Source organism: Desmodus rotundus, chromosome 3 (genome assembly GCF_022682495.2).
Source record: "Desmodus rotundus isolate HL8 chromosome 3, HLdesRot8A.1, whole genome shotgun sequence".
NCBI lineage: Eukaryota > Metazoa > Chordata > Mammalia > Chiroptera > Phyllostomidae > Desmodus > Desmodus rotundus.
In genome coordinates, this window is record NC_071389.1 from 76,079,439 (window position 1) to 76,093,806 (window position 14,368).

Sequence of the window (14,368 nt, forward strand, 5' to 3'; positions counted from 1 at the left end):
GGGTGTGTGGCAGAAGTGGCTTTTGTCAAGGCCCCTTCTTTTTGCTCACTTTCTGGATACTGCTCTATTTTTATGATGATGCCAATTTTTTATAGAGTTGGCCCACGGCTCACCTTTCTCCAGTAGGCATAAAACCTGCTATTATTTCTTAAGGGTTTGACATGTCTTTTTCTTTTTGAATTGTATCAGTTCATAAAGTGACACCTATGAGTCGTGAGCACATGTGTGGAGGTGCTGGTTAGATGAAATCTCTACTCGAGTGCAGAGACAGAATCAGAGGGGGACATAGGGCTTTGGAAGGCACTGAGGGAATAAATGCATTATACACAGTGAAATAGAAGCAGAAAGTCCCCAGAAACTATCTTACCTAAATATGAAGCAACTCTGTCTTCATATCTTTCTCATCACACCTTTAGTCACCGGTCTCTGATATACACACACCTAAGAGTCTTTCATTCATTCACAACACATATTTATCACGTCTCTACTATGTACCATCCTAGATGCTGGGAATAGAGTGATGAGTAAGACAGGCGGGCTCTGCACCTTCATTGCCAGGGGATGACAGTGATCACCAATGGGTACGATCACGTCAGAGGGCGAGGTACGCCATGTAACTGTAAAGGCTTAATCAGCGCGTATTGAGTGTTTAGCCTGTGCCAGACGTTGATTTACTGCTCTACATGCGCTAACTGATTGAATCTCCAGCACTTTCATGCTGCCCGGGATGTCATTATCGTCCCCATTTCGCGGATCAGGAAACCGAGACACAGAAAGATTAAGTCCTTTTCCAAGGCTAACTGGCCGAGTAAGTGGTGAAAGTAAAACTGAAATAGAGACCCTCTAATGCCGAGCCCACACCCCTGACCGTCATGTCACACGGACGCCCGCACTGCTAGGAGGACCGCAGGTCGGTGTCAGAGTATAATGTGCCAGGGGGTCTCAGGCCTGGGGCCTGCGTCAACAGGGTGGTCAAGGAAGACCCCTCCGAGGACGGGGCATTTCAGTGGAAGCCTAAACAATGAGAAGTAATCAGTCATGTAAAATCTGAGGGTAGAATTTTCCAGGCCAAGAAATCAGCTAGTACACGCAGCCTAAGGCAGAAAGGAGCTTGAGTTGTTTGAGGGAACAGCGGTGTGGTCGTGATCTTCATGAAAATGGAATCCAAATTTAAAGCGGAAAAATCTGGCTTACTATTTGATTATCAGTTTCTTCATCTATAAAAAGGAAGTGACGGAGCCACCCACTTGTTACAGAATTAAAGGAGACCAAGGGAGCCATTGTTATCATCACTGCTCTTAATAACACGTCCACAGTGTATGTAGCCTAACTTGTAGGCTAACTTGTCTTTTTCTGTAAGAACACGTCCATTACTAGTTAACGCTAAATTGAGCAGGTAGGTACTCTGTACTTACACAACACACATGCAGTTTAAAGTCATCACATGTATCGTGTAAGGTGCCTATTATCATTATGTAAACGAGGAAACGGTGGCTCTCAGAGGTTAAGTAATATTACCAAAGCCAAACATCTACTGTACGTGATAAGACTGATACTAACCCAGTTTTGTCGTACTTCAAGGCACAAGGTGTTTCTTCTATACCCCTGTGCAAATGCCTCTAGAGCGGGCAGAGAACAATGTTTCTTTTTTTCTGTATTATAGTATCACCTACAGATGCAGACTCTGTTTAATAAGTCCTTTATGGATAGAAGTTATGAAGGAGGCAATAATAACATTGGAGTGATGGTGATGAAGTAGGACAAAGTGAATTGGAGAAATGGATTGCTTCAGCCACGTTCCTGTCCTCAGATGTCTAAATGTTTCCAACAAAAGCACGCTCTTCCACTGCTCTGAAGCTGTGCGTGCTTGGCCTGAGAGAATCAAGAATAAAGCTGATTGCAAACTTGGTGCATAACACAGAAAATAAAGACATCATTTACTGACTGATTTGGACTAAGAAAAGATGTATTTACTTGCAGTTTATTATGTGGAATGTGACAGGCATACATTTGTGCTTTTTATTGAATGATGACTTACTACATACAGGAATTGGTGCAATTTGTAATGCAGATTATGTTTTTAAACAAGAAAGGGTGCAAATACACTGATGACTGTCACATGACTTGCTCTGCACTTCTCAAAAAGTGGCTTGAGCGTGGGTGGAGCGACAAATATACCCTACATGCACAAATGTAATTTCCAAAGATGATGATTCTGGGCAGCTTCCAATTCAGTCGGGCAGATTTAGACGGAAGAAATCCATGGCTAAGAAAAGCTAAGCATCTTAAAATAGCAGGAATTGGAGTAAGATCATTGAACCACTCCCATTAACTGCTGAGATGGCTCCAGACAGAGGAAGAAGAGCCACAGTGAAAATCAGGATGTGGGATGGAAGAGTTTGTGTTGAATCTCTCTATGATTACAGAAGTTAAAGACCTGGGAATGACATTTTGCTTCTGATGATGGGAAGTGGGACCGGGAGAAAAGACCAAGGGATCTCCTCCATTCTACAGCGAAATGCACTAGAATGAGAGCCCGGCCCGTTCGTGGCTTGTCTTCTGATTAATGAGTTTTGCGACCTCATCAGCTTCTAGGCACTGGGCCAAATCTCACCTTGTGATGCATTTGTGCGTTTCCTCCAGACTGCAGACTCGGGCTTTCCCCTTGAAACACATTTGTGAATTTACCCGAGGGCAGGATTCAGTCTAGTTCTCCTGATAATCCACCATCATATTCATTTCCCTCAACACACAACTGCACACTCTAAGTTTCTTTTTGATGAAGGCAAATTCTATTAATTGCTTTTATTCATCTGACTGTTTGGGCTTTCAACTGACTTCATCCAGTATCCAGCCATTAACAAAGAGTGTTCATTCATGCTAATAACTGCCATTAAAGCTGCTTGTGAGTAATATTCGAGAGAATGTGTGACTGAAGTTGCAACCCATGCAAAGATTTGAAAATAAGTGGAAACATTTTTATTTCGAGACTTTTATTTGCCTTGGGGGAAGGCAAAGCAAGGCATGACATAATTTTCGAATCGTGTTTCACAGCTTTCTCATCATTTAAAACTGGAGCTATTTTTTGTTGTTCTTGTTGTTTGACATGTGTAGCATGCATAACATGACATGGTTTCTTCTCTCGAACTCTTGGAGCTTCACGGTAAATTTTGCTATGGAGATTTTGACTCCTATCTCCCTCACTTGGTAATGTACCACAGGCAATTTCTCCCCCTCTGATGGGCAAACCCTGTCTCTCACACTTGCTGGAAGGAAGCCCTGCCTGCTCTGTGAGAGCAAATGCTACGCCCCCGACTACATTACAAAGCAAAGCTCAGCTTGCCAGCTCCTGTCAAAGGTTACCACAGACAGCAAATGATTCCATTTAAGGCCCAGGCGCAGCATTGGAGGTTGGAACAATTTGGGTCCACAAGGCAAGTCCCAGCTCCCAGCAAATGCATGCTGCAAAGGCCTACAGCAGGGTGCTGGTCCCTTGTTTTCCTAGGCGGTGAGGCCTCCGGTCTATTTTTTAGGCAGCTGATCACAGATTTCCTTCTCTTGCCTTCCACGGATCTCCTCTTCTCCTCTGGAGCCTGTGTTTGTGCTAATGGAAATCACTGGGCGAGTGAAGGAGAGGCCCCCTGCACATGAGGAGGATAGAGAAGTCAGTTAGCTAATCAATATCTGTCCCAGGATCAGTACTCACTTCTTATGTCTCAGGTTTGCAGGTGGTCCCCTTACCTTTGCCCAGCAGGGCTCTGGACCTGGCCAGCCAGCTGCCTTCAGGAGGGGATAATGCCCCAGGCAAGCCCTCACATCTGTCTGGATCACCTGATCTTCACACATATGTTTTCCTCAGGAATTTGATTCCAAGTCTGCCATGGTTTTAACAAGGCCCTACATGGCATATGGGCTCTGAGTCCCGTCCCCACCTGTATTCAGTACCCAGTGACCTCTGCGTAGCCATTCTATTTCACGGAGAGCCAAAAAGGCAGTGGATGTGGAAAGGAATGATCGCCTTGGTTCCTCACAGGATCATTGGCTGGAACAAAGCTTGCTGGGAACCATGAGATATTGTACAAATGTCAGGTGTTAATACAATGAGACAGAGCTGATGAAATCACATGATGTATAGGCAGAATTTTATACAAACTATTTTCTTGCCAACATGTGGTTCTTACAATAACCCACTAAGCTATTTTGGTCATTCCCACTTTAGAAATAAAGGGACAAAGACGAGTTTAAGTAAGGGATGCATTTGGGATCCAAAGGTAGGATTTTTTATTCTGAATCCAGTATTCTTTCCAATGTCCCAGGAATAATGGCCACAGAAAGTGCTGCTCAGATCTCCTGATGTGGGAACACAACTGACTGATTACAATGGCCGTGCTCCAAATCCATGGCTATGTTCCCGCCCAGGCCGTATTGCCTCTGGGCTTGGTGACTTACCACAGGCAGTTTTTGCCTCTGGGCTGCTCCAGGCAATGACCTGGCTCAGCAGAGTGCTGCTTCAGCCAGCTGACCCCCGTGATGTGGCACTCCTGATGCCGCCTTCAGCTGGAAGACCCCATAGTTGCCAGACGGAGATTTTCTCAGAACTGTGCTGCAGTCTGAGATACTCCCTAGCCAACCCTCCTCCTTCTTCCTTCTCTTTCATAAGGGCCAGCCCTTCATGATGCTGTAAAGACTGTCCCACCTCCGGTGGCTCTCTCCTCTTTCTCTCTCGCAGATATTGAGCCCAATGCGTCTTTTGCATGTGTCATTCTGTCTTGCTGTCTACTTCTCAGAGGATCTGAATGAACATGCCAGGCTTCCCCACTCTTCCTATGAAATTATGAGTTCTAATGTCAATTTATTATTTGTGGAGTATCTTTCATATACTCAATGTTCTCAAGGCTTGGATGGAGAAGGGGGAAGAAGAATAAAAAGGGCAAAGAAGGAAAGAAGTGAGAGGAAGTGAGACAGAACAATTATATGCCATAGTTCTTGCCTTGAAGACAAGACTACCGCACATGAACCATTAGGGAGATATCAGACAACTATATCATTAAGTGCCAGCTATGTATGGAAGACCGTGAGTATTGTAGGAATCAAGGAGATAAATACAAAGAGACCTAAAGTTTCCAAGAATGATAAGTTGTCAATAAAAGAGAAGAATGCTAGAAATTGGGTTTTGAAGGATAAATAGAATCCCTACAGCTACCAGGTCGATGGGTGGCTTCCAGGTGAGGGAAACATTGCCAGAGGAATGAGCACAACCTTCCTGGGACGTAGTGAGATAAGGTACATAAATTTGGACATTCTTCAGGTTAATATACCATATTTCCCTTAGTTTTATCATGAATACATTGGAAGATAATAATATCATATACTTCACAGGGTTTTTATGTGGATTAAAGATTTAATATTTATTTATAAAGTATTTAGAACAGTTCTTGAAAGAGTAAGTACAATTTAAGTATTTGTTAAATAAATTGGTGGTGATATGTTTATATATTTGGGGAGGTAGAGGGAAGAAGTTTGAGGTGAAGAGCGGAAAACAGCCAGAAAACAATGCAAGGAAATGCCTCACAGCAGGAAATGTAGTAGGAAATGCGAGTCACTTACTCAGTAGGAGAAATAGCCTGATGAGAGATTACTTAAGGGAAGATTTTTTTTTCAGTGATATGAGGCAGAAATTAGAAATGGGAAACCTAGGACAGAAAAGACCACACTTCAACAAATGTTTATTCTGTTCTGAAATATATATACATGCATATGGGAAATGAAGAGAAGAAGAGAATCAAACATGAAGCAAACTTTCAACCATGACTGATTAAAGGATATTGGTGCCATTAATAAAGACAAAGTAGAAAATGAAGTTTTTTTTAATCTAATAAATAATTTATTGTGATTTTCCATTAATCCATTTCAAGCCACCTCTTAGATAAAAACACACCCCCAAACTGACTTCTCCAGCTTTTCCCACATCATGTCAGAAATTCCTGTGGTGGTCTTCCCTGGGACAGAACTGAGTTATGGACTTAAAGTCAAATATTTTTTCTCCTCTGCTTTCAGGTCCCTTGAGAGAACTGAATTCCCAAGTGCAGCTGCCGGGGAAGCTGAGTCCGCCTCAGTAATCCTGCACGCAGCCTGCTAGTAAGAAGATGTGCTGCTCAGCTGACATTCGCCTTGAGTCCTACTCGAGCAATCAGGCTCTTGCTGCGTTTCTTATACTCCAGTTCCAGAATTGGAGCACTGTTTTGAGTCCCAGCACAATATTCCTTTTTGTGCTTTATTCCTCCTGCATCATAGTTTTGCTTCTAAACTCCCAGCTGTAGGGTTTTGTCTCCACTGCATGCTTTCAGATCCCTCCAACTCTGATGGAAATTCTCCACTGGAAAGTGCCCCTTCTTTGGCTGTAAAATAAATGTGCACATGACAATGGCCTGATGCCGAACATTAAATAAGCACAGTGCTACTTTCTGTCTCTTTGGACTTCCTGCTAAACCCACAATAATAGGAGTGTCTCAGTTCCTTCTCCAACCCACCTTGAGTTAAATCCCAGTAGGAGAGGATTCTGAAGCCCATTAGAATGGGGGTTCTAAATGAGAGACCTCAAGAAACAGGGCTCTAGGAGAGCACAGAGCATCTGAGATGGAAAGTCAGGGGGCAGCGGAAGAAGAGGCCAATGTCAAAGAGAAGGTCAGTGGGAGAAACGGAAGCCATGTAATGTGTACCCCAGATCGGGCCCTGACTCCTGACTCTCTCCGCCAATCCCAGCCCTCACTTTCCACACCTGTAAATTTTGATTTATATTAACACCTAAGAAACAGGGCTGTTATAGCAATAAGGGAGATAGCATTTAATCCCATTAGCATTATTATTTTGCAATTTTGCTTGCAGCTAAATTTGGTAATAATTTGAGTGCAAAGTTCTTAGATTGTGACTACGGCCAGCTTAAGCAGATTCTGGTGTCCTCTCTCCTCCTTTCTGGTGTTCCCTTGCTGCTGGCCTTACCATCTCCTACTCCCCTAAAAAAACTACATTGATTATTTCTGCTAAGATGGCTGGTGGTGACCACCTGGAGAATTTCCCTACCCAATGGGTATTGGCATCTTAAAAGAAGAGTAAGGCTAACATTCTTAGTAATGTAATTGGACAAATTGCTACTAACTGAATTTCAGGCATTATGATAAAAGTGCAGAGTTTGATTTTAGATGAGTGGGCCTGATTAAGCTTTTCAAAACATTATAATTGAGGTGGAATTAAGGTTTAGAAGTTGGCACCACATCTCATGATCTCTGTTTATGTACTCAGACTTGACCTTAGCAATATATAAAGCAGAAGTAAAGTATTTTCGGCTTTGCTCAAAGATCAGGATTCTTCATAATCTTAGAGATAACCCAATAAAGTCAATAGGTGCTCCAGCACAAAACACTGATACATCATCCTATTATTTTGCTTAGCTAATTATAAACTCACTAACCTCTCAAGAACCCTATTTTCCCACCTTTAAAAACTAACTCTTTTTTAAAATTATATTTTATTCATTATGTTATTACAGTTCTCCTGATTTTCCTTATTTTTTCCCCTAGCTCCTCTCCCTAGTACCCCCACTCCCTCAGGCAATCCTCTGACCATTGTTCATGTCCATGGGTCATGCCTACAAGTTCTTTGGCTAGTCCATTTCCTGTACTGCACTTTACATCCCTACATCTATTCTGTAACTACCTATTTGTACTTCTTAATCCCTTCACCTCTTCACCAATTAATTACCCCACACCTCCCTCCCATCTGGCAACCATCAAAATGTTCTCTGTATCCATAATTCTCTCTCTGTTCTTGTTCACTTAGTTTTTTTTAGATTCAATTGTTTACAAATATGTATACTTTTTTGCCATTTTATTGTTCATAGTTTTGATCCTGTCTTTCTTAAATATGCCCCTTTAACATTTCATGTAATAATGGTTTGGTGATAATGAACTCCTTTAGTTTTTTCTTGTCTGGGAGCTTTTTATCTGCCCTTCTATTCTAAATGATATCTTTGCTGGGTAGAGCAATCTTGGCTGTAGGTCCCTGATTTTCATGACTTTCAGTATTTCTTGCCACTCCCTTCTAGCCTGCAATGTTTCTTTTGAGAAATCAGCTGACAGTCTTATGGGAACTCCCCTGTAGTTAACTAACTTCCTTTCTCTTGTTGCTTTTAATATTCTTTTTTTATCTTCAACCTGTAGCATTTTAATTATTATGTGTCTTGGAGTGGGCCTCTTTGTATCCATTTTGTTTGGGACTCTCTGTGCTTTCTGGACTTGTATGCCTATTTCCTTCACCAAATTAGGGAAGTTTTCTGTCATTATTTTATCAAATAGATTTACGATTTCTTGTTCTTTCTCTTTTCCCTCTCGCACCCCTATGATGTGAATGAATGTTGAACCTCTTGAAGTTGTCCCAGAGGCTGCTGATACTATCCTCATTTTTTTTTGGATTCTTTTTTCTTCTTTTTGTTCTCATTGATTGTTTTTTCCTTCCTTATGTTCCATATCATTGATTTGATTGTTGACTTCATCCATTCTACTGTTGTTTCCCTATAAATTGTTCTTGATTTCAATTAGTATACCCTTTATTTCTGACTGGATCTTTTTTATGCTGCTGAGGTCCTCACTAAGTTCCTTTAGTATCCTTATAACCAGTGTTTTGAACTCTGCACCTGATAGATTGCTTAACTCCATTTCATTTAGATCTTTTTCTGGAGTTTTTATCGGTTCTTTCATTTGGACCATGTTTCTTTGTCTCCTCATTTTGGCAGCCTCTGTGTGTTTGTTTCTATGTATTAGGTAGAGCTGCTTTGACTCTGTTTCTTGTTAGTGTGGCCTTATGTAGTAGGTGTCCTGTAGGGTCCAGTGGCCCAGCCTCCCCATCACCCAAACTGATACATGAGGTATACCCTTCATATGGGCTGAGTACACCCTCTTCTTGTAGTTGAGCCTTGTTTGCTGTTGGCAGATCAATGGGAGGGATTTACCCAGGCCAGTCAGCTGTAAGGATTGGCTGTGACCATTGATGACCAACTCTGCCCTCCTTGTATGATCAGCTGTGAAGGGGCAGGGTGGTGGTGCTCTGACATGGTCTGTAGCTGTCTACTGGGTGTGCTGGCCTTGGGGTTCCCAGGGTGGTGCAGGCCAATGTCAGCCTCCACCTGTGTTTTTCCCAGGGCCACCTTGCCTGAGCTATAAAGCAATCCGAAATTGCTGCTACTTTCACTGGGCTTGGAGATTCCCAGAGGCAAAGCCAAGCTGTGAATCTAAGCTGGCTGACGCTAGTGCCAGGTCTGGGGCTCACAGAAGCCAGCAGTTGTTTGGCTTTGATAGGATTTAGGAAGTTGTGAAGCATGAGCTAAGAACAGCCATTCATATGGACAAGCAGCTTGGGTGGGCCTATAAATTGAGTTGAGTGGGGTCTCTGGAGATCTCCAAGGCAGGTCAAACAGTATTAGCCAGGTTGATGGAGTCTCAGATATGGCACCAGCTTGCCAGCTCTGTGGGGGTAGGATTTAGAAAAGGGACATTGGCCTCTGCTTGCCTTGATGACAGACACTTCAGTTTCTCCCTCTATACTGCTGCTGCCTTTCAAGCTGCTACCCTGGTGCTGGAGCTCAGAGGGATTGAGTCTGAGTAAGTCTGTGTGTGGGTTCTTTAAGAGGAACTGCTTGGGACTTCCAGCAGTTTCTTCCACTGACTCAATACCCGCTGGTTTTTTCAGCCAGAAGTTGTGGGTATTTACCTTCGTGTCATTAGAACCCGGGGCTGGGGGGCCTTGTGTGGTGGAGCTGGGACTCCTCACTCCCAAGATATCCCTCCTAAATATTTATCCACCACACTTGGGTGTTGGATCAGCCCGTTCTGCATCTGTGCCCCTCCTACCAGTCTGGATGGTTTCTTTTATTCTGTAGTTGTCAGATTTCCATTCAACTCAAATTCTGATAGCTCTGAGTGATGATTGTTCTATATTTTAGTTATAATTTTGATGTGATTTTGTGAAGAGGCAAGCCATGTCTGCCTACACCTCCATCTTGACCGTAAGTTCAAAATGTTCTTTCTTAAAAACTAATTTTTATAACAGTATTGTTTTCAAGTAAATGTAATATTATAGATGGAAAATCTGGGTAAGTCATGTGTAATTTTAAAATAGGTTAGGTACTCACATCACACTCTTCTGTTTACACCTCTCCCAAGATGGTGTGTATGTGTGTATTTGTGTGTGATATATATGTGTGTATATATAGATGTATACATATAATCTGGATATGTTTATAATATTCAGACAGATGCTTATAAATATTCATAAGGCAATTCATACATAGATGAATAATTTAAGTTTCTTAGCATCACCCATTCTGTTTATAGAATCCTCTTTCTGTCCTAGTTGAGCATCACTTCATAAAGTTCTTCCCAAACACCTTCTCTTAGGTAGCATTCTGAATATGCCTAATGCAGCTAACAAAGTTTATAGAACTGTATTCATCTCCTGTTGTTGTGTAATAATTAACCAAAAACTTAGTGGCTTAAAACAATTCAAATTCATTATTTCACAATTCTGGAGGTCAGAAGTCTAAAATCAGACTGTCAGCAGGGCTGAGTTCCTTCTGGGAGTTTTAGGGGAGAATCCATTTCCTTGAATTTCTTCCCAGCTTGTAACAGCTGCCTGCATTACTTGGTACATGGCTTGTTATTCGATCTTGAAAATCAGCCATAGAGCAACTTCAAATCTCTATTTCTATCATCATATCTACTCTGACTTTGACCCTCCTGCCTTTCTCTTATAAGGGCTCTGGTGATGACATTATAAGGACTCCTGTGATTGCATTGGGCCCACTTGGGAAATCCAGGATAATCTCTTTATTTCAAGATCCTGAACTTAATAAAGTAATAGGTTCCAAGGTTTAGAACACGGATATTTTTGGAAAGCTATTATTTACTCTACCACAAATGCAAAAGAAAAAAGTGTAATAGCGTAGATTTCTATATGTCAGCCTGTTCTTTACAAACAGAAGGAATGGAGTTTGCTCGTGATGGCATGTGTGCATGTTCTAACTCTATGTGTCATGCTTTACACGACTGTCCCGTTTGCAATACCAAATAGACATGGGACTCCAAAGGATGAACACAGGAGACTGTATACAGGCCTCTACATTTGGAACATCTTCACAGAACAGAAAAATCTAAAATTAGTTAAAAAATATTAATAGTTTAGCTCCTCAACTTTATTTTTACAAGTGTTACTCCTTACCTGCTTAAGCTAAAAAGGCATTACAATCTTGATATTTAAAGAAAGCAATCAATCAATTTTTTAAAAATACATGAAAATCAATGAATTTAAAGCCACTCAGTCTTTGATGTAACCAACCAGTGTTTACTGAGTACCTACAACATACCAGGCATTCCACTGGGCACTGGGGCCTAATGTTGACCAAGGTTGATACGGTCTTTGTCTTCATAAGCTTACAGTCCAGTGGAGGATAGGGAAAGTAGGAAGTTATTACAATAGTGTATAGTAAGTGTGTGATGGGACTGTTTTTCACTCATTTGGTTACACTTAAGTCTTAGTGCTGGGACTGTTCCTTCCATACAGCCACTCCACCTCTATGTGTCAGGGCCCCATCACCCTCTGTTAGGAGAAGAATTTATGAGTATCCTAAGCTATTAATGAATGGAGGGGAGCAGGGACTGCCCACATATTTCAGATGAAAAGTAGCAAACAGTTTACCTATTAGAATTGACTGTCAAAGACAAATTGGACGATGACATGACTATAGGCATTAGTTCAGCTTCAGCAGGAATCCCAGGTACTGTTCACCATGGCTAGCAATTCTCCAGGTGCTGACCCTGCTTCTCTATATTTGTCCTGCCTGGCCAGACCCCTCAGTCCCAGCCTGCCCTCCTCCAAAGCCCTGCCCATCCTCCACCCCATCACACTCCTGCACCGCAGCCCAAAGGACTCTCTATTTAGATGTAGTTGTGGAGAGGTGATGCTCCATTTTTCTTTTACCCCCTTTCTGCTTCAATTTTTACAGTCTAAACTCCGTTCTCTAGATCCCTTAGGACTTCTCTTCAGATATTCAAAAGCCTGTTTAGAGGTTTAAAAAAAAGAAATACTTAACACTGACTGTTTTCTGCTTTTTAAATTCCTGCTTTAACAATCCTACTTCTCCAGGTAAAGTTGATGCCTCTGACAGAGGAAAAAGTCACACAAGACAGGGGATGTTGGGGAAAGAAAAGCGCAAAGATCGATATTTCAAGATATTATCATGCAATTAGTGTTGTGACAGGGAAAGTGCAGGATGCTGAAAGCCAATCACCAATCAGTTCGTGCAGGAGGTTATGGCAGTTGGACTTCATTGTGAGAGCAGAGCAGAGCCGTCCGACGGCCTTCAGCAGGGGGATGTCATGGATGTGAGTTTTAGAGTACCAGCTTGGCTGCAGTGTGGCGAACATATCAGAGAGAGAACAGAACGAGAGTGAGGAAAACGGAATACAAGTGTAAGCACCAAAGTGAGAACCAAGAGTGGAGAACACAGGATAACATAGTGGGGTTGGAAAAAACTGGATGGTTTTGCGAGATATTTAAGGTCCGAATGGCAAAACTTAGCAGTTGATGGAATGTGCGGAGGGTCGTGGAAGGAGAGGAGCCAAGGATGACTCCCAAGGACCAGATGTAAACAACTGAATTTCCCATTCCTGTAAGATAAGGAACACGGAAGATGAGGTGAAGGTGAGGAGCCAAAGAATGAGTTCAGCTTGAAGCATGTTAAGTTTGAGCACTCAAGCGGTGAAGTAAAATAAGCAGTTGTATGTACAATCTGGGGCTTAAGAAGGAAGTATGGGCTGAAGATAGAGATTTAGACCTTATCGGGATAGAGAAGGTAATTCCAAGGGAATGGCTCAGAAGATCTGGGAGGAGTTTTTGAAAACTAGGGAATGATTGGTGACTAAGCGAGGATGCTGAAGCATATTAAAATTTCAAGTGTTAGATAGAGAAGCAAGAGCCTACTAACCAAAATAAAAAGGAATTATAAGCAAGAAACCAAGAGAGAGGCAGGTCACAGACACTAATGGAAAATGTTTTTGAGAGGTGAGTGTGGAGAACAGCAACAAAAGCTGTGGAGAGGGCAGGAAGGTGAAATCAGAAGAGCTGTGGACTGGCTTTAGTCACAATGTTAGGGAGCAGGGAGGAATGAGTGGCCAGAGGGGAAGTAAAGGCAGAGCCCTCAGCATTACCGTCTAACAAAGGACGTAACACAGGAGGCTAGGAACAAAAGGGAGACTTGTCTCACCCATTAACTCAGCAGTCCTGAGCTCAGTTTGATGAGACTGCCAGGTGTCCCGAGCATCACAAGCAAAAATAGTGCAGGAGAAACGAGCCTGTGCTGAGCGAGCGGGCTTCTGTAACACACATCGTGAGTGGGAATTGCACGGGAGGAAGAGGGAGGCCTATGCTGGGAAAAGGGGCCTCTGTAACAATCTAAGACAAAGAGCCTTTATAACCGAGAAACAAAGCCTCTGTAGCTGTGCATTATTCCCAAGGTTTAGAAAGGGGAGAAAAAGAGAGGAACTCAAAGCTGACTAAAGTATATAACTATAACCCCTGAAGTCCAATCGTGGGCCAACTTGGATAAGCTAAGTACCCACTTGTAGCCTCGGCTCAAGTGTATCAAACTGACTTACTAGCAAGCTTACTAACAACTTTATTTCCTCTATACGGGGGACATTTTAGACTAGCTGGCTGCCCGCTTTCAGCTTTGTGCTCCTGTGTGTTTCATAAATAAACTTGCTATTTCATTTCCACTACATGTTTGTGTCTCGCTTAAATTATTCTCACGTGAGTGAGACGAGAACTGAGGCGGGGAGGGAGCCGCTTGATTCAGTCTCTGCTCCGCCAGAACAGATTTTGGTGCCACGACTCAGATTCCGTCCGCCCTTTGTCTCCCGCCGCCCGGAACACAATGAGTAGCGGTCTCACCAGCCGTGCTTTATTGCCCGTTTCACCTGTGGGGTTCAAGGATCCGCAGCTGTAGAGAAGGGGTCTTCAGGTATGCTGGGTCTGTGTTTGGAGACAGAAACAGAGTAAGATCCGAGATGAGTGCTCAGGTTTCCCTGGGCTCCGAAGACTGAAGAGGTACACCCTCCTTCCAGTTCTCGGGAGTCCCTACCTGAGTGGGGGCCTCCTGGAGGTGTCTTGGGTTAATCCCTGCGATGTGCAGGTATCTCATAGGGAACTCCAATCACTGTAATGTAACTTCGGCTCATCCAGGGATGTGCAAAATAAGGGTTGGTCACCCAGCACTCCGAGTCCCCCAGCTGTTTTAGATGACGGGGGCAGAGACCAAGAC